The following is a 22,975-nucleotide window of genomic DNA, read 5'->3' on the forward strand; positions in this document are numbered from 1 at the left end:
CGTACCGATTGAGCTTTCAAGTTCGAGCAATCTGCACAAAGCAATTCGATATTAACATTAGCATGTTAAAACGTTATATCAATCCTAAGCTCCTGAAAGAGCACTAAAACAAAGTATTAAACGTGAGCCAAAGCAACGCGCAGCTCCCTTTCCAACTCTCAGCACCGCGGCGCAATGTGCGCGAGAAACCGGCTCGCACCCTCTCGCACCACAGCGCCGCTATGCGGCCGCCGGCGGCTTTCATTGCTATTCGAGCCATCCCAGCCGGCGCGCTCGACACACTAGTCAGTATATTCTAGGCACTATAATTTGAATTTCTGCTTTCATAGTTGCCAGATGATCATATTAGACAGTTTCTTTTATTTTTGCAGTAAAACATCCCTGTTTAATGCTAAAAATGTTTCCAGTTTAAAGCCTCATGAATGAGTTAGTGTCTGGTCGATGGTTTAAAATTTCCCGCTTCACCGTTGCCAACTGTTCGTGCGGCTTAAGATAACAAGGTTGCTAGATTTACATACTTTGTATATTCATAATTTTTGGTTTAACGATTCTTTTACTTCAGAGCCTGCACTATATTTTGATACAAAAAAAAACTCCACCTGATTGTGTCACTGTTGTTCTAATTATGTTGTCAGACATTGATATTTCTTTTCTAGATTTGAATTTCTGCTTTCGTAGTTGCCAGATGATCATATTAGACAGTTTCTTTTATTTTTGCATTAAAACATCCCTTTTTAATGCTAAAAATGTTTCCGGTTTAAAGCCTCATGAATGAGTTAGTGTCAGGTCGATGGTTTAAAATTTCCCGCTTCATAGTTGCCAACTGTTCGTGCAGCCTAAGATAACAAGGTTGATAGATTTACATACTTTGTATATTCATAATTTTTGGTTCGACGATTCTTTTACTTCAGAGCCTACACTATATTTTGATACAAAAAAACTCCACCTGATTGTGTCACTGTTGTTCTAGTTATGTTGTCAGACATTCATATTTCTGTTCTAGATTTGAATTTCTGCTTTCATAGTTGCCAGATGATCATATTAGACAGTTTCTTTTATTTTTGCATTAAAACATCCCTTTTTAATGCTAAAATGTTTCCAGTTTAAAGCCTCATGAATGAGTTAGTGTCTGGTCAGTGGTTTAAAATTTGCCGCTTCATGGTTGCCAACTGTTCGTGCAGCCTAAGATAACAAGGTTGATGGATTTACATACTTTGTATATACAGAATTTTTGGTTTAACGATTCTTTTACTTCAGAGCCTGCACTATATTTTGATACAAAAAAAAAACTCCACCTGATTGTGTCACTGTTGTTCTAATTATGTTGTCAGACATTGATATTTCTTTTCTAGATTTGAATTTCTGCTTTCATAGTTGCCAGATGATCATATTAGACAGTTTCTTCTATTTTTGCATTAGAACATCCCTTTTTAATGCTAAAAATGTTTCCAGTTTAAAGCCTCATGAATGAGTTAGTGTCTGGTCAGTGGTTTAAAATTTGCCGCTTCATAGTTGCCAACTGTTCGTGCAGCCTAAGATAACAGGGTTGATGGATTTACATACTTTGTATATTCATAATTTTTGGTTTAATGATTCTTTTACTTCAGAGCCTGCACTATATTTTGATAAAAAAAAACTCCACCTGCTTGTGTCACTGTTGTTCTAGTTATGTTGTCAGACATGGATATTTCTGTTCTAGATTTGAATTTCTGCTTTCATAGTTGTCAGATGATCATATTAGACAGTTTCTTTTATTTTTGAAGTAAAACATCCCTTTTTAATGCTAAAAATGTTTCCAGTTTAAAGCCTCATGTATGAGTTAGTGTCTGGTCAGTGGTTTAAAATTTGCCGCTTCATAGTTGCCAACTGTTCGTGCAGCCTAAGATAACAAGCTTGATGGATTTACATACTTTGTATATTCATATTTTTGGTTCAACGATTCTTTTACTTCAGAGCCTGCACTATATTTTGATTAAAAAAAACTACATGATTGTGTCACTGTTGTTCTAGTTATGTTGTCAGACATTCATATTTCTGTTCTAGATTTGAATTTCTTCTTTCATAGTTGCCAGATGATCATATTAGACAGTTTCTTTTATTTTTGCATTAAAACATCCCTTTTTAATGCTAAAATGTTTCCAGTTTAAAGCCTCTTGAATGAGTTAGTGTCTGGTCAGTGGTTTAAAATTTGCCGCTTCGATATGGCGCCGGAAGATGAGCCCCCCAGGTTGGAAGGCGTCCCACATGTTACTGGGCGTTGAGGTGCCGGCTAGTTGGTAATACATTTTGGAATAACAGCGCGAAGGACGAGGACGAAGATAGAAGGACACAAACACAGCGCTGACTGACAACTGATTTAATTCCAGAAGTTAGCAAGCATATATACATGCCTTGATGCGCGACAGAAAAACAGATAAAACAGATGCAATGCGCATGCCGAAACCAAAGCCAATTATCACTTTTTACTCATTGCCAGGAACGCAAGCTCTTTGTCTGATAACGCAAGGGAAGGAGTGCTAATGCATCGGTCCCCATGCTCCAAAATTCTTTCGGCTTCAATAATTTCTCTTGTGGTGCGGTCTTTATTTTTCTGATAAGATTTGCATTTATCGAAAAGGGGTTTACATTCTGTTTTTCGTTGCTTAGTGCATGTGAGGCAGTGAAGAGGCAGGTTACGGTCCTTGGAATTTTCCACATCCTTTTTATGTTCTCTTAATCTATCATTAATGCATCGCCCCGTTTGCCCTACCTAAACTTTCCCACATGACAGAGGAATCTCGTAAACTAGTTCCTCAGTACATTCAACAAATCTGTTCTTATGTTTAGTTTTGCAAGCACCATTTGGCTCGGTCACAGGATGACTGACGCGACTGAGCATTGACAGCTTACATGGAGCTGAGAAGGCTACTCGTACCTGAGACCGTTGTGCTATCTTTTTTAGATTATGCGACAGGGTATGAATGTAAGGGATTACAACTGTCTTTTTCTGCTTATACAGTTACCTGCTTATACAGTTTCAGTTTCTGCTTATACAGTTATACAGTTACCTGGAACCAGCAACCGCAAAGCGTCGACTACGAGAGTTCATGCTCACCGCAGACCGCACAGCGGAATTTTTGTGGCAACAGACCTTGACGTACCTGAGGACACGCCAACCGCAAAAGACTAGTATTGCGAGTGGGCAGGTCCACAACCCTGAAAACCTGCCGCTTCCTAAGGACGTCGCTGAGGTTCTGGCCCTTGGTCCAAAATTCGCTGTTCAGCCTAAGAAAACAGCGCCGGAGCTCCTGTCACTTGTTAGACAGGTTTCAAGTAAAGTTCCGGAAGAAGAAAAGGAGCGGTGTATATCTCAAGGCGTCGACGTTGCGGCCAAGTGCAAGCCTGGTATGTCACGACCCCCTGTTCGACGTGTCGTGGACTTTCTCAAGGAACATTCCTTATGTGTTATGCCCGCTGACAAAGAGGGTGGGTTCACTGTTTTATCTTTTGGTTTGTTTAACTCCAAAGCGGATGAAGCCATTTCGAAAGTTTTCCAACTCCATGATGATATTAACTTGTCCAAGCTTAAAGCTAGAGCAAAGAAACTATGTGACAGATTGAACCTCCAACCACTGGTAAGGTCTATTGACAATAGTAGCAAAAGCCATTTAGATTTGTTCTTCTCCGCTAAAACTCACAAGCTTGAATGCCCTTTGCGTGTTATCATCTCAGAGAATGGATCCTGGCAGAAATCAATAGCCCAATTTTTGCAAGCTAAACTGGCTCTTTTGCGGATAAATGACCCTTTCCTGGTGAAGAAGTCCGAAGATGTTGTTAACTTTCTGAACGCCTGTCATAAGAACCGTCTCAGTGCAATGTCAATTGACATCAAGGATTTGTACTACTCTCTGCCTCAAGATAAGCTGTTAGAATGTGTGGAGGAATGTATCGACGAACTTGGAGTGGTGGCCTTTCAAAATTCCGCAGGAATAAACGCAAGTGGATTTTTAGAACTTTTAACTTTTTATCTTAATTCTACTTTTGCTAAATGGAAAGACAGTTTTTACCTTCAAAAAGAGGGCATATGTATTGGCTCATGCATAGCTCCAATTCTTAGTGACTTACTATTAGCTAAATATGACCGGCTACTGCAAGACAGTCTAGAGGGATCAAGTGTTTTTAAAGTTTTTAGATTTGTCGACGACTTTTTACTGATTTTAGACATCAGCTCTGGATTTTACGAGCATGATGTTTTTAATACACTCACTATTTTTAGTAAGTGTCTTAATCCATTAACTTTGACTCACGAACTTCCAGAAGGTGGGGCAATTCGGTTTTTAGACTTAAAAATTATATTTTCCGATAATCATGTGTGTTGGGCGTATGAACCCCGTTCTAAGAAGCCACTACTGCAGGTTCATTCGGCTCATTCTAAGCTGGTAAAAAGAGCCGTAGTTACCTCTTGTTTTAAGAATGCCCTAAAAAAATCCTGTGAGCACCTCACTGACTTTAGTTTCGCCCAGCATTCATCTAGATTAGCGGCCGTTGGCTACCCGATCCATATGCTGGTTTCCGTTGCTGAAGGCTTGCTAAGGCAGGAACGGAAAAACAAGAATGATCAACAACCTGATGACTTTAACAAGCAGAAAAAGACAGTTGTAATCCCTTACATTCATACCCTGTCGCATAATCTAAAAAAGATAGCACAACGGTCTCAGGTACGAGTAGCCTTCTCAGCTCCGTGTAAGCTGTCAATGCTCAGTCGCGTCAGTCATCCTGTGACCGAGCCAAATGGTGCTTGCAAAACTAAACATAAGAACAGATTTGTTGAATGTACTGAGGAACTAGTTTACGAGATTCCTCTGTCATGTGGGAAAGTTTATGTAGGGCAAACGGGGCGATGCATTAATGATAGATTAAGAGAACACAAAAAGGATGTGGAAAATTCCAAGGACCGTAACCTGCCTCTTCACTGCCTCACATGCACTAAGCAACGAAAAACAGAATGTAAACCCCTTTTCGATAAATGCAAATCTTATCAGAAAAATAAAGACCGCACCCCAAGAGAAATTATTGAAGCCGAAAGAATTTTGGAGCATGGGGACCGATGCATTAGCACTCCTTCCCTTGCGTTATCAGACAAAGAGCTTGCGTTCCTGGCAATGAGTAAAAAGTGATAATTGGCTTTGGTTTCGGCATGCGCATTGCATCTGTTTTATCTGTTTTTCTGTCGCGCATCAAGGCATGTATATATGCTTGCTAACTTCTGGAATTAAATCAGTTGTCAGTAAGCGCTGTGTTTGCGTCCTTCTATCTTCGTCCTCGTCCTTCGCGCTGTTATTCCAAAATGTTACTGGGGATGAACAAAGGGCGATTCCTAGTAGCTCCAGGACGAATGAAGCGGCTGGGCTAAAGCCAAAAAGACGCTCAGTTGTGGATGTGTCGGGAAGCGACCGGAAAGTCCGATGTTGCAAGGAGATATATCACATAGCATCATGGAATGTAAGATCTATGACGCAAGGTAAACTGGATATCGTCAAGCGAGAAATGGACAGATTGAACATTGATTATCTTGGGTATCAGCGAGCTCAAGTGGACCGGAATGGGAGAATTTAACTCCGGCGACCATTATGTCTTTTATTGTGGGCACGAATCCAAGAGAACGAATGGGGTCACTCTCCTAGTAAACAGAAGAATGGGCGAAGCAGTGCTAGGGTACTACCCCAAAAATGACCGAATGATTTCACTTCGGATCCAAGGTCACCCTTTCAACATAACAGTTATCCAAGTCTATGCACCGACCACTGCTGCTGAAGAAGCTGACGTTGAGAGATTTTATGCGGACCTACAATGCCTTTTAGACCGCACCCCATCATCAGACGTCGTTTTTCTCATAGGAGACTGGAATGCTAAGGTCGGGAGTGAAGAAATATCCGGAATTACAGGCAAGTTCGGTCTTGGTGAGCCAAATGAAGCTGGGCAGAGGCTAGTAGAGTTCTGTCAAGAAAACAACCTGACCATAGCGAATACTCATTTTCAACAGCACAAGAGGCGCCTGTACACATGGATTTCACCGGACGGTCTGTACAGGAATCAGATCGATTATATTATTTGCCGGCAGAGATGGAGAAGCGCTATACAAGCAGTAAAAACAAGGCCTGGGGCCGATTGTGGCACCGATCATCAGCTTCTTGTTGCCAAAATTAAGCTTCGATTGAGGAAAACGCAGAAAACTAGAAGGCCTTTCAGGTATGATCTGGATCAGATTCCATTAGAATATGCTGTGGAAGTGAGGAATCGATTTCATGAATTAGATCTAGAAGACAAAGAGCCCGAAGAGATGTGGACTGATGTTCGTGATATAATACAAGAAGTTGCTACTAAGGTAGTTCCAAAGCAAAAGAAATGCAAAAAAGCAAACTGGTTATCTGAAGAGGCTTTGCAAATAGTTGAGGAAAGGAGGATGGCAAAAGGTATGGGGGAAAGAGAAAGATACAAGGTTCTCAATGCGGATTTTCAGAAAATAGCAAGGAGAGATAAGAATGCCTTCCTGGACATACAGTGTCAAGCAGTTGAGGACAACAGCCAATTAAGGAACACAAGAGCTCTGTATAAGACAATCAAAGATATCAAAGGAAGCTTCTGTGCTAAGCTGGGCGTGATAAAGGACAAACGAGGCAAGGACCTCACTGAAGCCTCAGAGATAAAGAAGAGGTGGCAGGAATACACAGAACTGTACAAGAAGGACCCGGATGTGCAAACCCAACATAGGACGGTTGTGATTACTGATCTCGAGCCGGGCATCCTGAAGAGTGAAGTTGAATGGGCCTTAGCCAGCCTTGCTAAGAACAAAGCTAGCGGAATTGATGGTATTCCAGCTGAGTTGCTTCAAAACCTCAACCACGACGCTGTAAACACACTGCATACATTATGTCAAAAGATTTGGACAACCTGCAGTGGCCACAGGATTGGAGGAGGTCAGTTTACATCCCCATTCCAAAGAAAGGCAGTGCCAAAGATTGTTGCAACTACCGCACGATAGCGCTTATTTCGCATGCTAGCAAGGTGATGTTAAAAATCCTGCAAGGTAGGCTGCAGCAGTATGTGGATCGGGAGCTTCCGGACGTGCAAGCTGGGTTTCGCAAGGGCAGAGGAACTAGAGACCAAATTGCCAACCTTCGCTGGATCATGGAAAAAGCAAGAGAGTTCCAGAAACCCATTTACTTCTGCTTTATTGATTATGCGAAAGCGTTTGACTGCGTAGATCACAGCAGATTGTGGCAAGCTCTCCAAGAGATGGGAGTTCCAATTCACCTCATCTGTCTCCTCAGGAACCTTTATGAAGGGCAAGAGGCCACAGTCAGAACTGGGCATGGTCTTACTGATTGGTTTCCGATTGAGAAAGGGGTTAGGCAAGGCTGCATACTGTCGCCCTGCCTATTTAACCTATATGCAGAGTGCATCAAGAGGAAGTCCGGTCTTGACGAGTCTTCAGCTGGATTGAAGATTGCTGGAAAACGTATCAACAACCTTAGATATGCGGATGATACCACTTTAATGGCAGAAAGTGAAGTGGAACTCAAGAGACTTCTGATGCGCGTACAAGAAGAGAGTGAGAAGTTTGGGCTTAAACTGAACATTAAAAAGACGAAGATCATGGCGTCTTGCCCTATCAAGTCCTGGAGCATCAATGGACAAGAAGTGGAAGCTGTGACAGATTTTCTGTTCTTGGGCGCCATGATTACCTCGGAAGGAGACTGCAGCCATGAAATTAGGAGACGCCTGCTTCTGGGAAAGAGAGCAATGGTTAGCCTTGACCGCCTAGTAAAGAGCAGAGACATTAGTCTGCCAACCAAGATCCGTATAACCCGTGCTATGGTCTTTCCAGTTGTGATGTATGGATGCGAGAGTTGGACTGTGAAAAAGGCTGACCGTCGAAGAATTGACGCGTTTGAATTGTGGTGCTGGCGAAGACTCTTAAGAGTTCCTTGGACTGCCAGAAGATCAAATCAGTCGATATTGTCGACCATAAACCCTGACTGCTCATTGGAGGGTCAAATTCTAAAGTTAAAGCTCAGATCTGATGAGAAGAGAGGAGTCGCTGGAGAAAGATTTGATGTTGGGAAAGGTTGAGGGTCGCCGGAGAAGGGGTAGGCAGCGAACACGATGGTTAGATGGCATTCTCGAGGCATTGCAGATGAAGCTATGTGATGTTAAGAAGATAGTGAGAGACCGGAAAGCGTGGCGTGACATGGTCCATAGGGTCACGAAGAGTCGGACACGACTGAACGCCTGAACTGAACTGAGTTGCCAACTGTTCGTGCAGCCTAAGATAACAAGGTCGATGGATTTACATACTTTGTATATTCAGAATTTTTGGTTTAACGATTCTTTTACTTCAGAGCCTGCACTATATTTTGATACAAAAAAAAACTCCACCTGATTGTGTCACTGTTGTTCTAATTATGTTGTCAGACATTGATATTTCTTTTCTAGATTTGAATTTCTGCTTTCATAGTTGCCAGATGATCATATTAGACAGTTTCTTTTATTTTTGCATTAAAACATCCCTTTTTAATGCTAAAAATGTTTCCAGTTTAAAGCCTCATGAATGAGTTAGTGTCTGGTCGATGGTTTAAAATTTCCCGCTTCATGGTTGCCAACTGTTCGTGCAGCTTAAGATAACAAGGTTGCTAGATTTACATACTTTGTATATTCATAATTTTTGGTTTAACGATTCTTTTACTTCAGAGCCTGCACTATATTTTGATACAAAAAAAACTCCACCTGATTGTGTCACTGTTGTTCTAATTATGTTGTCAGACATTGATATTTCTTTTCTAGATTTGAATTTCTGCTTTCATAGTTGCCAGATGATCATATTAGACAGTTTCTTTTATTTTTGCATTAAAACATCCCTTTTTAATGCTAAAAATGTTTCCGGTTTAAAGCCTCATGAATGAGTTAGTGTCTGGTCGATGGTTTAAAATTTGCCGCTTCATAGTTTCCAACTGTTCCTGCAGCCTAAGATAACATGGTTGATAGATGTACATACTTTGTATATTCATAATTTTGAGAAGCGGGCATTGTGGGTGAACAGAGTGGCAGCCAGGCAACACTGCAGACACCTAACCACCATGGAGGCTGTGATCCGTTTGAGGACATTCTCATTCCGGTTACATGGATGCGGATACCTTTCGTGGATGACAGACTAGCTTATGCTTAAGACCAAATAACTATGAAAAGATGAAGGTTGACCTTGCATTCCAACTTTTTGGAGATGTTATTAAAGGACGTTTTTTTGCACCGGCGGCATGTGGAGACTATATACACTCGGGTGCAACCAACAGAAGACTTCGTCAAGCTAATCAATCGCCTGATACGAGTAATGACCTCCAGGAAAACCAAGCGTGCACTTAAGCCGGGTAGCCCAGACATGCGTTTCTTGGAAGACTTTTTAGGATATCTGGACAAGTGGGAAGAACATGCCAGCATTGCCTTCCACTCGCATTGTCACCTTTGATTAAACATGCTGCCTTCGTTCTATTAAACCGAATCTGTGTTTCGTGACTTGTATTCTTTGAGTTTGAATTCCTCCAAACGCGAAAGCTCTCATGTGCATTTACCGGGTTAGCGTGTGGCTCACGTACCGATTGAGCTTTCAAGTTCGAGCAATCTGCACAAAGCAATTCGATATTAACATTAGCATGTTAAAACGTTATATCAATCCTAAGCTCCTGAAAGAGCACTAAAACAAAGTATTAAACGTGAGCCAAAGCAACGCGCAGCTCCCTTTCCAACTCTCAGCACCGCGGCGCAATGTGCGCGAGAAACCGGCTCGCACCCTCTCGCACCACAGCGCCGCTATGCGGCCGCCGGCGGCTTTCATTGCTATTCGAGCCATCCCAGCCTGCGCGCTCGACACACTAGTCAGTATATTCTAGGCACTATAATTTGAATTTCTGCTTTCATGTTTGCCAGATGATCATATTAGACAGTTTCTTTTATTTTTGCAGTAAAACATCCCTGTTTAATGCTAAAAATGTTTCCAGTTTAAAGCCTAATGAATGAGTTAGTGTCTGGTCGATGGTTTAAAATTTCCCGCTTCACCATTGCCAACTGTTCGTGCAGCTTAAGATAACAAGGTTGCTAGATTTACATACTTTGTATATTCATAATTTTTGGTTTAACGATTCTTTTACTTCAGAGCCAGCACTATATTTTGATACAAAAAAAACTCCACCTGATTGTGTCACTGTTGTTCTAATTATGTTGTCAGACATTGATATTTCTTTTCTAGATATGAATTTGTGCTTTCGTAGTTGCCAGATGATCATATTAGACAGTTTCTTTTATTTTTGCATTAAAACATCCCTTTTTAATGCTAAAAATGTTTCCGGTTTAAAGCCTCATGAATGAGTTAGTGTCTGGTTATAGTGCCTAAAATATACTGACTAGTGTGTCGAGCGCGCCGGCTGGGATGGCTCGCATAGCAATGAAAGCCGCCGGCGGCCGCATAGCGGCGCTGTGGTGCGAGAGGGTGCGAGCCGGTTCTCCGCGCACATTGCGCCGCGCTGCTGAGAGTTGGAAAGAGAGCTGCGCGTTGCTTTGGCTCACGTTTAATACTTTGTTTTAGAGCTCTTTCAGGAGCTTAGGACTGATATAACGTTTTAACATGCTAATGTTAATATCGAATTGCTTTGTGCAGATTGCTCGAACTTGAAAACTCAATCGGTACGTGAGCCGCACGCTAACCCGGTAAACGCAAATGAGAGCTTTCGCGTTTGGAGGAATTCAAACTCAAAGAATACAAGTCACGAAACACAGATTCGGTTTAATAGAACGAAGGCAGCATGTTTATTCAAAGGTGACAATGCGAGTGGAAGGCAATGCTGGCATGTTCTTCCCACTTGTCCAGATATACTAAAAAGTCTTCCAAGAAACGGATGTCTGGGCTACCCGGCTTAAGTGCACGCTTGGTTATCCTGGAGGTCATTACTCGTATCAGGCGATTGATTAGCTTGACGAAGTCTTCTGTTGGTTGCACCCGAGTGTATATAGTCTCCACATGCCGCCGGCGCAAAAAAAGTCCTTTAATAACCTCATCTCCAAAAAGTTGGAATGCAAGGTCAACCTTCATCTTTTCAAAGTTATTGGGTCTTAAGCATAAGCTAGGCTGTCATCCACAGAAGGTATCCGCATCCATGTAACCGGAATGAGAATGTCCTCAAACGGATGACGGCCTCCGTGGTGGTTAGGTGTCTGCAGTGTAGCCTGGCTGCCACTCTGTTCACCCACAATGCCCGCTTCACTGGAGCCGAAAGAGTCGTTGCAGTCTTGAAAGCCAGCTTCGAGAAAACAGGCGCCCTCGTTGATTTCCGAGCCCGAATTGCCGGGTCCAGTCCCTGCGTCCCGCTTATGGCGTTTACGAGCTGGTTGCTGCTCGCATATGCTTCTTTCCTTCCTTTTTGGTGCCGTCTTGGGCACCAGGTGTGGAGGGTATAATGTTAACGTTTTGAAAATAGCGATTTTAAAATAACCATCTTCTACATGCTTCTGTTTCGCACGCCAGTTATGTAACCCCCCTCACATAATAACTCCAATCGGAGCCCGTGAGGTATTTGAATAAAAAAAAATAAAAAAAACAGCAGAACACAAACGAGGAACCTTTACTTACAGCGGCTAAATAAAGTACATCGCGGCCTGCGATTGCACAAGGTTTTGCCGAAGTCACCATCTTTTGAATAAAGAAGCTGACAAAGGTTGTTTTTTTCTCAGATACACAATATGCACCAGGCGTGGCTGGTTAATCGCGATGAAGCTCATTGGTAATGCCGCGCTTACGGTGAAACATGCGCCTAATATATAACTGCATCCATATGACATATGTGTAGCGCAAAAGGACAATCCAGGGACACAGAAAAGGTACACCGACTCGCCCAGGTTTGCATCCTTGTGAATATAACTGCATGCTCTAAAAATGTTTCTCGCCAACAAAAGCAGTTGCCGTTTACCTTCCGTCATTTCTATCGATGCTTCGTTCCCATTGTACAGAATGCGTGCTTACGTAGCATCAGATAGCGCAGTATTACGTACGCTCCTTGTTCTAGCGGTAGCCCCGTTTGCCAAAAAAGCAAGTCTTCTCTGTGCACCACCGCTTTCTCTTTGGCATTTTTCTCTGAAGTCTAGTGAGAGGCACTGGGGAAACAACAATCGGGAACCGCGCTTCACCACTGGCGACACAGTAAAAAAAGAAGGGATACAGGCGAGCACAGAACGCGCGCACAAAACGAGAAAAAAAAACGATGCAATCGTCGCCGAGCAGGTAGAAGTGCGGAACGACTCGCATGAGGAAACACCTACACCGTAAATAAACAACTGCACCTTCGTGAAAGCAAAAGACGCGCAGAAGCAGGTTTAACACGCACGCACAACACCAACAGATTGCCGTATTCTGAAGAGAGAAAACTGCGTCGTCTGCTCAGGTGGCACCCTCCCGACAAGCACCGCCCTCTGCCGCTAACGATTGGCTTTCATTGCAAAGAGCGCCATCCTCGCCCATAGGGAAGCGCGGGCGCTCGTCACACTAGCCAGTATATTCTAGGCACTATAGTCTGGTCGATGGTTTAAAATCTGGCGCTTCATAGTTGCCAACTGTTCATGCAGCCTAAGATAACAAGGTTGATAGATTTACATACTTTGTATATTCATAATTTTTGATTTAACGATTCTTTTACTTCAGATCCTGTACTATATTTTGATACAAAAAAAAACTCCACCTGATTGTGTCACTGTTGTTCCAATTATGTTGTCAGACATTGATATTTCTGTTCTAGATTTGAATTTCTGCTTTCGTAGTTGCCAGATGATCATATTAGACAGTTTCTTTTATTTTTGCATTAAAACATCCCTTTTTAATGCAAAAATATTTCCGGTTTAAAGCCTCATGAATGAGTTAGTGTCTGGTCGATGGTTTAAAATTTCCCGCTTCATGGTTGCCAACTGTTCGTGCAGCTTAAGATAACAAGGTGGCTAGATTTACATACTTTGTATATTCATAATTTTTGGTTTAACGATTCTTTTACTTCAGAGCCTGCACTATATTTTGATAAAAAAAACTCCACCTGATTGTGTCACTGTTGTTCTAGTTATGTTGTCAGACATGGATATTTCTGTTCTAGATTTGAATTTCTGCTTTCATAGTTGTCAGCTGACTATATTAGACAGTTTCTTTTATTTTTGCAGTAAAACATCCCTTTTTAATGCTAAAAATGTTTCCAGTTAAAGCCTCATGAATGAGTTAGTGTCTGGTCGGTGGTTTAAAATTTGCCACTTCATAGTTTCCAACTGTTCGTGCAGCCTAAGATAAAAAGCTTGCTAGATTTACATACTTTGTATATTCATATTTTTTGATTTAACGATTTTTTTACTTCAGAGCCTGTACTATATTTTGATACAAAAAAAACTCCACCTGATTGTGTCACTGTTGTTCTAATTACGTTGTCAGACATTGATATTTCTGTTCTAGATTTGAATTTCTGCTTTCATAGTTGCCAGATGATAATATTAGACAGTTTCTTTTATTTTTGCATTAAAACATCCCTTTTTAATGCAAAAATGTTTCCGGTTTAAAGACTCATGAATGAGTTAGTGTCAGGTCGATGGTTTAAAATTTCCCGCTTCATAGTTGCCAACTGTTCGTGCAGCCTAAGATAACAAGGCTGATAGATTTACATACTTTGTATATTCATAATTTTTGGTTCGACGATTCTTTTATTTCAGAGCCTGCACTATATTTTGATACAAAAAAAACTCCACCTGATTGTGTCACTGTTGTTCTAGTTATGTTGTCAGACATTCATATTTCTGTTCTAGATTTGAATTTCTGCTTTCATAGTTGCCAGATGATCATATTAGACAGTTTCTTTTATTTTTGCATTAAAACATCCCTTTTTAATGCTAAAAATGTTTAAAATTTGCCGCTTCATAGTTGCCAACTGTTCGTGCAGCCTGATAACAAGGTTGATTGATTTACGTACTTTGTATATTCATAATTTTTGGTTTAACGATTCTTTTACTTCAGAGCCTGCACTATATTTTGATACAAAAAAAACTCCACCTGATTGTGTCACTGTTCTAATCATGTTGTCAGACATTCATATTTCTGTTCTAGATTTGAATTTCTGCTTTCATAGTTGCCCGATGATCATATTAGACAGTTTCTTTTATTTTTGCATTAAAACATCCCTTTTTAATGCTAAAAATTTTTCCAGTTTAAAGCCTCATGAATGAGTTAGTGTCTGGTCAGTGGTTTAATATTTGCTGCTTCATAGTTGCCAACTGTTCGTGCAGCCTAAGATAACAAGGTTGATGGATTTTCATACTTTGTATATTCAGAATTTTTGGTTTAACGATTCTTTTACTTCAGAGCCTGCACTATATTTTGATAAAAAAAAAACTCCACCTGATTGTGTCACTGTTGTTCTAGTTATGTTGTCAGACATTCATATTTCTGTTCTAGATTTGAATTTCTGCTTTCATAGTTGCCAGATGATCATATTAGACAGTTTCTTTTATTTTTGCATTAAAACATCCCTTTTTAATGCTAAAAATGTTTCCAGTTTAAAGCCTCAAGAAAGAGTCAGTGTCTGGTCAGTGGTTTAAAATTTGTCGCTTTATAGTTGCCAACTGTTCGTGCAGCCTAAGATAACAAGGTTGATGGATTTACATACTTTGTATATTCAGAATTTTTGGTTTAACGATTCTTTTACTTCAGAGCCTGCACTATATTTTGATAAAAAAAAAAACACCTGATTGTGTCACTGTTGTTCTCGTTATGTTGTCAGACATGGATATTTCTGTTCTAGATTTTAATTTCTGCTTTCATAGTTGTCAGATGATCATATTAGACAGTTTCTTTTATTTTTCAGTAAAACATCCCTGTTTAATGCTAAAAATATTTCCAGTTTAAAGCCTCATGAATGAGTTAGTGTCTGGTCGATGGTTTAAAATTTCCCGCTTCACCGTTGCCAACTGTTCGTGCAGCTTAAGATAACAAGGTTGCTAGATTTACATACTTTGTATATTCATAATTTTTGGTTTAACGATTCTTTTACTTCAGAGCCTGCACTATATTTTGATCCAAAAAAAACTCCACCTGATTGTGTCACTGTTGTTCTAATTATGTTGTCAGACATTGATATTTCTTTTCTAGATTTGAATTTCTGCTTTCGTAGTTGCCAGATGATCATATTAGACAGTTTCTTTTATTTTTGCATTAAAACATCCCTTTTTAATGCTAAAAATGTTTCCGGTTTAAAGCCTCATGAATGAGTTAGTGTCTGGTTATTCTAGGCACTATAGTCTGGTCGATGGTTTAAAATTTGCCGCTTCATAGTTTCCAACTGTTCATGCAGCCTAAGATAACAAGGTTGATAGATTTACATACTTTGTATATTCATAATTTTTGATTTAACGATTCTTTTACTTCAGATCCTGTACTATATTTTGATACAAAAAAACTCCACCTGATTGTGTATCTGTTGTTCTAATTATGTTGTCAGACACTGATATTTCTGATCTAGATCTGAATTTCTGCTTTCATAGTTGCCAGATGATCATATTAGACAGTTTCTTTTATTTTTGCATTAAAACATCCCTTTTTAATGCAAAAATGTTTCCGGTTTAAAGCCTCATGAATGAGTTAGTGTCTGGTCGATGGTTTAAAATTTCCCGCTTCATGGTTTCCAACTGTTCGTGCAGCTTAAGATAACAAGGTGGCTAGATTTACATACTTTGTATATTCATAATTTTTGGTTTAACGATTCTTTTACTTCAGAGCCTGCACTATATTTTGATAAAAAAACTCCACCTGATTGTGTCACTGTTGTTCTAGTTATGTTGTCAGACATGGATATTTCTGTTCTAGATTTGAATTTCTGCTTTCATAGTTGTCAGATGATCATATTAGACAGTTTCTTTTATTTTTGCATTAAAACATCCCTTTTTAATGCAAAAATGTTTCCGGTTTAAAGACTCATGAATGAGTTAGTGTCAGGTCGATGGTTTAAAATTTCCCGCTTCATAGTTGCCAACTGTTCGTGCAGCCTAAGATAACAAGGTTGATAGATTTACATACTTTGTATATTCATAATTTTAGGTTCGACGATTCTTTTATTTCAGAGCCTGCACTATATTTTGATACAAAGAAAACTCCACCTGATTGTGTCACTGCTGTTCTAGTTATGTTGTCAGACATTCATATTTCTGTTCTAGATTTGAATTTCTGCTTTCATAGTTGCCAGATGATCATATTAGACAGTTTCTTTTATTTTTGCATTAAAACATCCCTTTTTAATGCTAAAAATGTTTAAAATTTGCCGCTTCATAGTTGCCAACGGTTCGTGCAGCCTGATAACAAGGTTGATTGATTTACATACTTTGTATATTCATAATTTTTGGTTCAACGATTCTTTTACTTCAGAGCCTGTACTGTATTTTGATACAAAAAAAACTCCACCTGATTGTGTCACTGTTGTTCTAGTTATGTTGTCAGACATTCATATTTCTGTTCTAGATTTGAATTTCTGCTTTCATAGTTGCCAGATGATCATATTAGACAGTTTCTTTTATTTTTGCATTAAAACATCCCTTTTTAATGCTAAAAATGTTTCCAGTTTAAAGCCTCAAGAAAGAGTCAGTGTCTGGTCAGTGGTTTAAAATTTGTCGCTTTATAGCTGCCAACTGTTCGTGCAGCCTAAGATAACAAGGTTGATGGATTTACATACTTTGTATATTCAGAATTTTTGGTTTAACGATTCTTTTACTTCAGAGCCTGCACTATATTTTGATAAAAAAAAAACTCCACCTGATTGTGTCACTGTTGTTCTCGTTATGTTGTCAGACATGGATATTTCTGTTCTAGATTTTAATTTCTGCTTTCATAGTTGTCAGATGATCATATTAGACAGTTTCTTTTATTTTTCAGTAAAACATCCCTGTTTAATGCTAAAAATGTTTCCAGTTTAAAGCCTCATGAATGAGTTAGTGTCTGGTCGATGGTTTAAAATTTCCCGCTTCACCGTTGCCAACTGTTCGTGCAGCTTAAGATAACAAGGTTGCTAGATTTACATACTTTGTATATTCATAATTTTTGGTTTAATGATTCTTTTACTTCAGAGCCTGCACTATATTTTGATACAAAAAAAAACTCCACCTGATTGTGTCACTGTTGTTCTAATTATGTTGTCAGACATTGATATTTCTTTTCTAGATTTGAATTTCTGCTTTCGTAGTTGCCAGATGATCATATTAGACAGTTTCTTTTATTTTTGCATTAAAACATCCCTTTTTAATGCTAAAAATGTTTCCGGTTTAAAGCCTCATGAATGAGTTAGTGTCTGGTCGGTGGTTGAAAATTTGCCACTTCATAGTTTCCAACTGTTCGTGCAGCCTAAGATAAAAAGCTTGATAGATTTACATACTTTGTATATTCATATTTTTTGATTTAACGATTTTTTTACTTCAGAGCCTGTACTATATTTTGATACAAAAAAAACTCCACCTGATTGTGTCACTGTTGTTCTAATTATGTTGTCAGACATTGATATTTCTGTTCTAGATTTGAATTTCTGCTTTCATAGTTGCCAGATGATAATATTAGACAGTTTCTTTTATTTTGGCATTAAAACATCCCTTTTTAATGCAAAAATGTTTCCGGTTTAAAGACTCATGAATGAGTTAGTGTCAGGTCGATGGTTTAAAATTTCCCGCTTCATAGTTGCCAACTGTTCGTGCAGCCTAAGATAACAAGGTTGATAGATTTACATACTTTGTATATTCATAATTTTTGGTTCGACGATTCTTTTATTTCAGAGCCTGCACTATATTTTGATACAAAAAAAACTCCACCTGATTGTGTCACTGTTGTTCTAGTTATGTTGTCAGACATTCATATTTCTGTTCTAGATTTGAATTTCTGCTTTCATAGTTGCCAGATGATCATATTAGACAGTTTCTTTTATTTTTGCATTAAAACATCCCTTTTTAATGCTAAAAATGTTTAAAATTTGCCGCTTCATAGTTGCCAACTGTTCGTGCAGCCTGATAACAAGGTTGATTGATTTACATACTTTGTATATTCATAATTTTTGGTTTAACGATTCTTTTACTTCAGAGCCTGCACTATATTTTGATACAAAAAAAACTCCACCTGATTGTGTCACTGTTGTTCTAATTATGTTGTCAGACATTCATATTTCTGTTCTAGATTTGAATTTCTGCTTTCATAGTTGCCCGATGATCATATTAGACAGTTTCTTTTATTTTTGCATTAAAACATCCCTTTTTAATGCTAAAAATGTTTCCAGTTTAAAGCCTCATGAATGAGTTAGTGTCTGGTCAGTGGTTTAATATTTGCTGCTTCATAGTTGCCAACTGTTCGTGCAGCCTAAGATAACAAGGTTGATGGATTTTCATACTTTGTATATTCAGAATTTTTGGTTTAACGATTCTTTTACTTCAGAGCCTGCACTATATTTTGATAAAAAAAAACTCCACCTGATTGTGTCACTGTTGTTCTAGTTATGTTGTCAGACATTCATATTTCTGTTCTAGATTTGAATTTCTGCTTTCATAGTTGCCAGATGATCATATTAGACAGTTTCTTTTATTTTTGCATTAAAACATCCCTTTTTAATGCTAAAATGTTTCCAGTTTAAAGCCTCATGAATGAGTTAGTGTCTGGTCAGTGGTTTAAAATTTGCCGCTTCATAGTTGCCAACTGTTCGTGCAGCCTAAGATAACAAGGTCTATGGATTTACATACTTTGTATATTCATAATTTTTGGTTTAACGATTCTTTTACTTCAGAGCCTGCACTATATTTTGATAAAAAAAACTCCACCTGATTGTGTCACTGTTGTTCTAGTTATGTTGTCAGACATGGATATTTCTGTTCTAGATTTGAATTTCTGCTTTCATAGTTGTCAGATGATCATATTAGACAGTTTCTTTTATTTTTGAAGTAAAACATCCCTTTTTAATGCTATAAATGTTTCCAGTTTAAAGCCTCATGAATGAGTTAGTGTCTGGTCGGTGGTTGAAAATTTGCCACTTCATAGTTTCCAACTGTTCGTGCAGCCTAAGATAAAAAGCTTGATAGATTTACATACTTTGTATATTCATATTTTTTGATTTAACGATTCTTTTACTTCAGAGCCTGTACTATATTTTGATACAAAAAAAAAACTCCACCTGATTGTGTCACTGTTGTTCTAATTATGTTGTCAGACATTGATATTTCTGTTCTAGATTTGAATTTCTGCTTTCATAGTTGCCAGATGATCATATTAGACAGTTTCTTTTATTTTTGCATTAAAACATCCCTTTTTATTGCTAAAAATGTTTCCAGTTTAAAGCCTCAAGAAAGAGTCAGTGTCTGGTCAGTGGTTTAAAATTTGTCGCTTTATAGTTGCCAACTGTTCGTGCAGCCTAAGATAACAATGTTGATGGATTTACATACTTTGTATATTCAGAATTTTTGGTTTAACGATTCTTTTACTTCAGAGCCTGCACAATATTTTGATAAAAAAAAAACTCCACCTGATTGTGTCACTGTTGTTCTCGTTATGTTGTCAGACATGGATATTTCTGTTCTAGATTTTAATTTCTGCTTTCATAGTTGTCAGATGATCATATTAGACAGTTTCTTTTATTTTTCAGTAAAACATCCCTGTTTAATGCTAAAAATGTTTCCAGTTTAAAGCCTCATGAATGAGTTAGTGTCTGGTCGATGGTTTAAAATTTCCCGCTTCACCGTTGCCAACTGTTCGTGCAGCTTAAGATAACAAGGTTGCTAGATTTACATACTTTGTATATTCATAATTTTTGGTTTAACGATTCTTTTACTTCAGAGCCTGCACTATATTTTGATACAAAAAAAACTCCACCTGATTGTGTCACTGTTGTTCTAATTATGTTGTCAGACATTGATATTTCTTTTCTAGATTTGAATTTCTGCTTTCGTAGTTGCCAGATGATCATATTAGACAGTTTCTTTTATTTTTGCATTAAAACATCCCTTTTTAATGCTAAAAATGTTTCCGGTTTAAAGCCTCATGAATGAGTTAGTGTCTGGTTATTCTAGGCACTATAGTCTGGTCGATGGTTTAAAATTTGCCGCTTCATAGTTTCCAACTGTTCATGCAGCCTAAGATAACAAGGTTGATAGATTTACATACTTTGTATATTCATAATTTTTGATTTAACGATTCTTTTACTTCAGATCCTGTACTATATTTTGATACAAAAAAAACTCCACCTGATTGTGTATCTGTTGTTCTAATTATGTTGTCAGACATTGATATTTCTGTTCTAGATCTGAATTTCTGCTTTCATAGTTGCCAGATGATCATATTAGACAGTTTCTTTTATTTTTGCATTAAAACATCCTTTTTAATGCTAAAAATGTTTCCGGTTTAAAGCCTCATGAATGAGTTAGTGTCTGGTTATTCTAGGCACTATAGTCTGGTCGATGGTTTAAAATTTGCCGCTTCATAGTTGCCAACTGTTCGTGCAGCCTAAGATAACAGGGTTGATGGATTTACATACTTTGTATATTCATAATTTTTGGTTGAATGATTCTTTTACTTCAGAGCCTGCACTATATTTTGATAAAAAAAACTCCACCTGCTTGTGTCACTGTTGTTCTAGTTATGTTGTCAGACATGGATATTTCTGTTCTAGATTTGAATTTCTGCTTTCATAGTTGTCAGATGATCATATTAGACAGTTTCTTTTATTTTTGCAGTAAAACATCCCTTTTTAATGCTAAAAATGTTTCCAGTTTAAAGCCTCATGTATGAGTTAGTGTCTGGTCAGTGGTTTAAAATTTGCCGCTTCATAGTTGCCAACTGTTCGTGCAGCCTAAGATAACAAGCTTGATGGATTTACATACTTTGTATATTCATAATTTTTGGTTCAACGATTCTTTTACTTCAGAGCCTGCACTATATTTTGATTAAAAAAAAACTCCACCTGATTGTGTCACTGTTGTTCTAGTTATGTTGTCAGACATTCATATTTCTGTTCTAGATTTGAATTTCTTCTTTCATAGTTGCCAGATGATCATATTAGACAGTTTCTTTTATTTTTGCATTAAAACATCCCTTTTTAATGCTAAAATGTTTCCAGTTTAAAGCCTCTTGAATGAGTTAGTGTCTGGTCAGTGGTTTAAAATTTGCCGCTTCGATATGGCGCCGGAAGATGAGCCCCCCAGGTTGGAAGGCGTCCCACATGTTACTGGGCGTTGAGGTGCCGGCTAGTTGGTAATACATTTTGGAATAACAGCGCGAAGGACGAGGACGAAGATAGAAGGACACAAACACAGCGCTGACTGACAACTGATTTAATTCCAGAAGTTAGCAAGCATATATACATGCCTTGATGCGCGACAGAAAAACAGATAAAACAGATGCAATGCGCATGCCGAAACCAAAGCCAATTATCACTTTTTACTCATTGCCAGGAACGCAAGCTCTTTGTCTGATAACGCAAGGGAAGGAGTGCTAATGCATCGGTCCCCATGCTCCAAAATTCTTTCGGCTTCAATAATTTCTCTTGTGGTGCGGTCTTTATTTTTCTGATAAGATTTGCATTTATCGAAAAGGGGTTTACATTCTGTTTTTCGTTGCTTAGTGCATGTGAGGCAGTGAAGAGGCAGGTTACGGTCCTTGGAATTTTCCACATCCTTTTTATGTTCTCTTAATCTATCATTAATGCATCGCCCCGTTTGCCCTACCTAAACTTTCCCACATGACAGAGGAATCTCGTAAACTAGTTCCTCAGTACATTCAACAAATCTGTTCTTATGTTTAGTTTTGCAAGCACCATTTGGCTCGGTCACAGGATGACTGACGCGACTGAGCATTGACAGCTTACATGGAGCTGAGAAGGCTACTCGTACCTGAGACCGTTGTGCTATCTTTTTTAGATTATGCGACAGGGTATGAATGTAAGGGATTACAACTGTCTTTTTCTGCTTATACAGTTACCTGCTTATACAGTTTCAGTTTATGCTTATACAGTTATACAGTTACCTGGAACCAGCAACCGCAAAGCGTCGACTACGAGAGTTCATGCTCACCGCGGACCGCACAGCGGAATTTTTGTGGCAACAGACCTTGACGTACCTGAGGACACGCCAACCGCAAAAGACTAGTATTGCGAGTGGGCAGGTCCACAACCCTGAAAACCTGCCGCTTCCTAAGGACGTCGCTGAGGTTCTGGCCCTTGGTCCAAAATTCGCTGTTCAGCCTAAGAAAACAGCGCCGGAGCTCCTGTCACTTGTTAGACAGGTTTCAAGTAAAGTTCCGGAAGAAGAAAAGGAGCGGTGTATATCTCAAGGCGTCGACGTTGCGGCCAAGTGCAAGCCTGGTATGTCACGACCCCCTGTTCGACGTGTCGTGGACTTTCTCAAGGAACATTCCTTATGTGTTATGCCCGCTGACAAAGAGGGTGGGTTCACTGTTTTATCTTTTGGTTTGTTTAACTCCAAAGCGGATGAAGCCATTTCGAAAGTTTTCCAACTCCATGATGATATTAACTTGTCCAAGCTTAAAGCTAGAGCAAAGAAACTATGTGACAGATTGAACCTCCAACCACTGGTAAGGTCTATTGACAATAGTAGCAAAAGCCATTTAGATTTGTTCTTCTCCGCTAAAACTCACAAGCTTGAATGCCCTTTGCGTGTTATCATCTCAGAGAATGGATCCTGGCAGAAATCAATAGCCCAATTTTTGCAAGCTAAACTGGCTCTTTTGCGGATAAATGACCCTTTCCTGGTGAAGAAGTCCGAAGATGTTGTTAACTTTCTGAACGCCTGTCATAAGAACCGTCTCAGTGCAATGTCAATTGACATCAAGGATTTGTACTACTCTCTGCCTCAAGATAAGCTGTTAGAATGTGTGGAGGAATGTATCGACGAACTTGGAGTGGTG

Source organism: Amblyomma maculatum, chromosome 7 (assembly GCF_055883805.1).
Source record: "Amblyomma maculatum isolate TAMU_Amacu chromosome 7, ASM5588380v1, whole genome shotgun sequence".
Classification (NCBI taxonomy): domain Eukaryota; kingdom Metazoa; phylum Arthropoda; class Arachnida; order Ixodida; family Ixodidae; genus Amblyomma; species Amblyomma maculatum.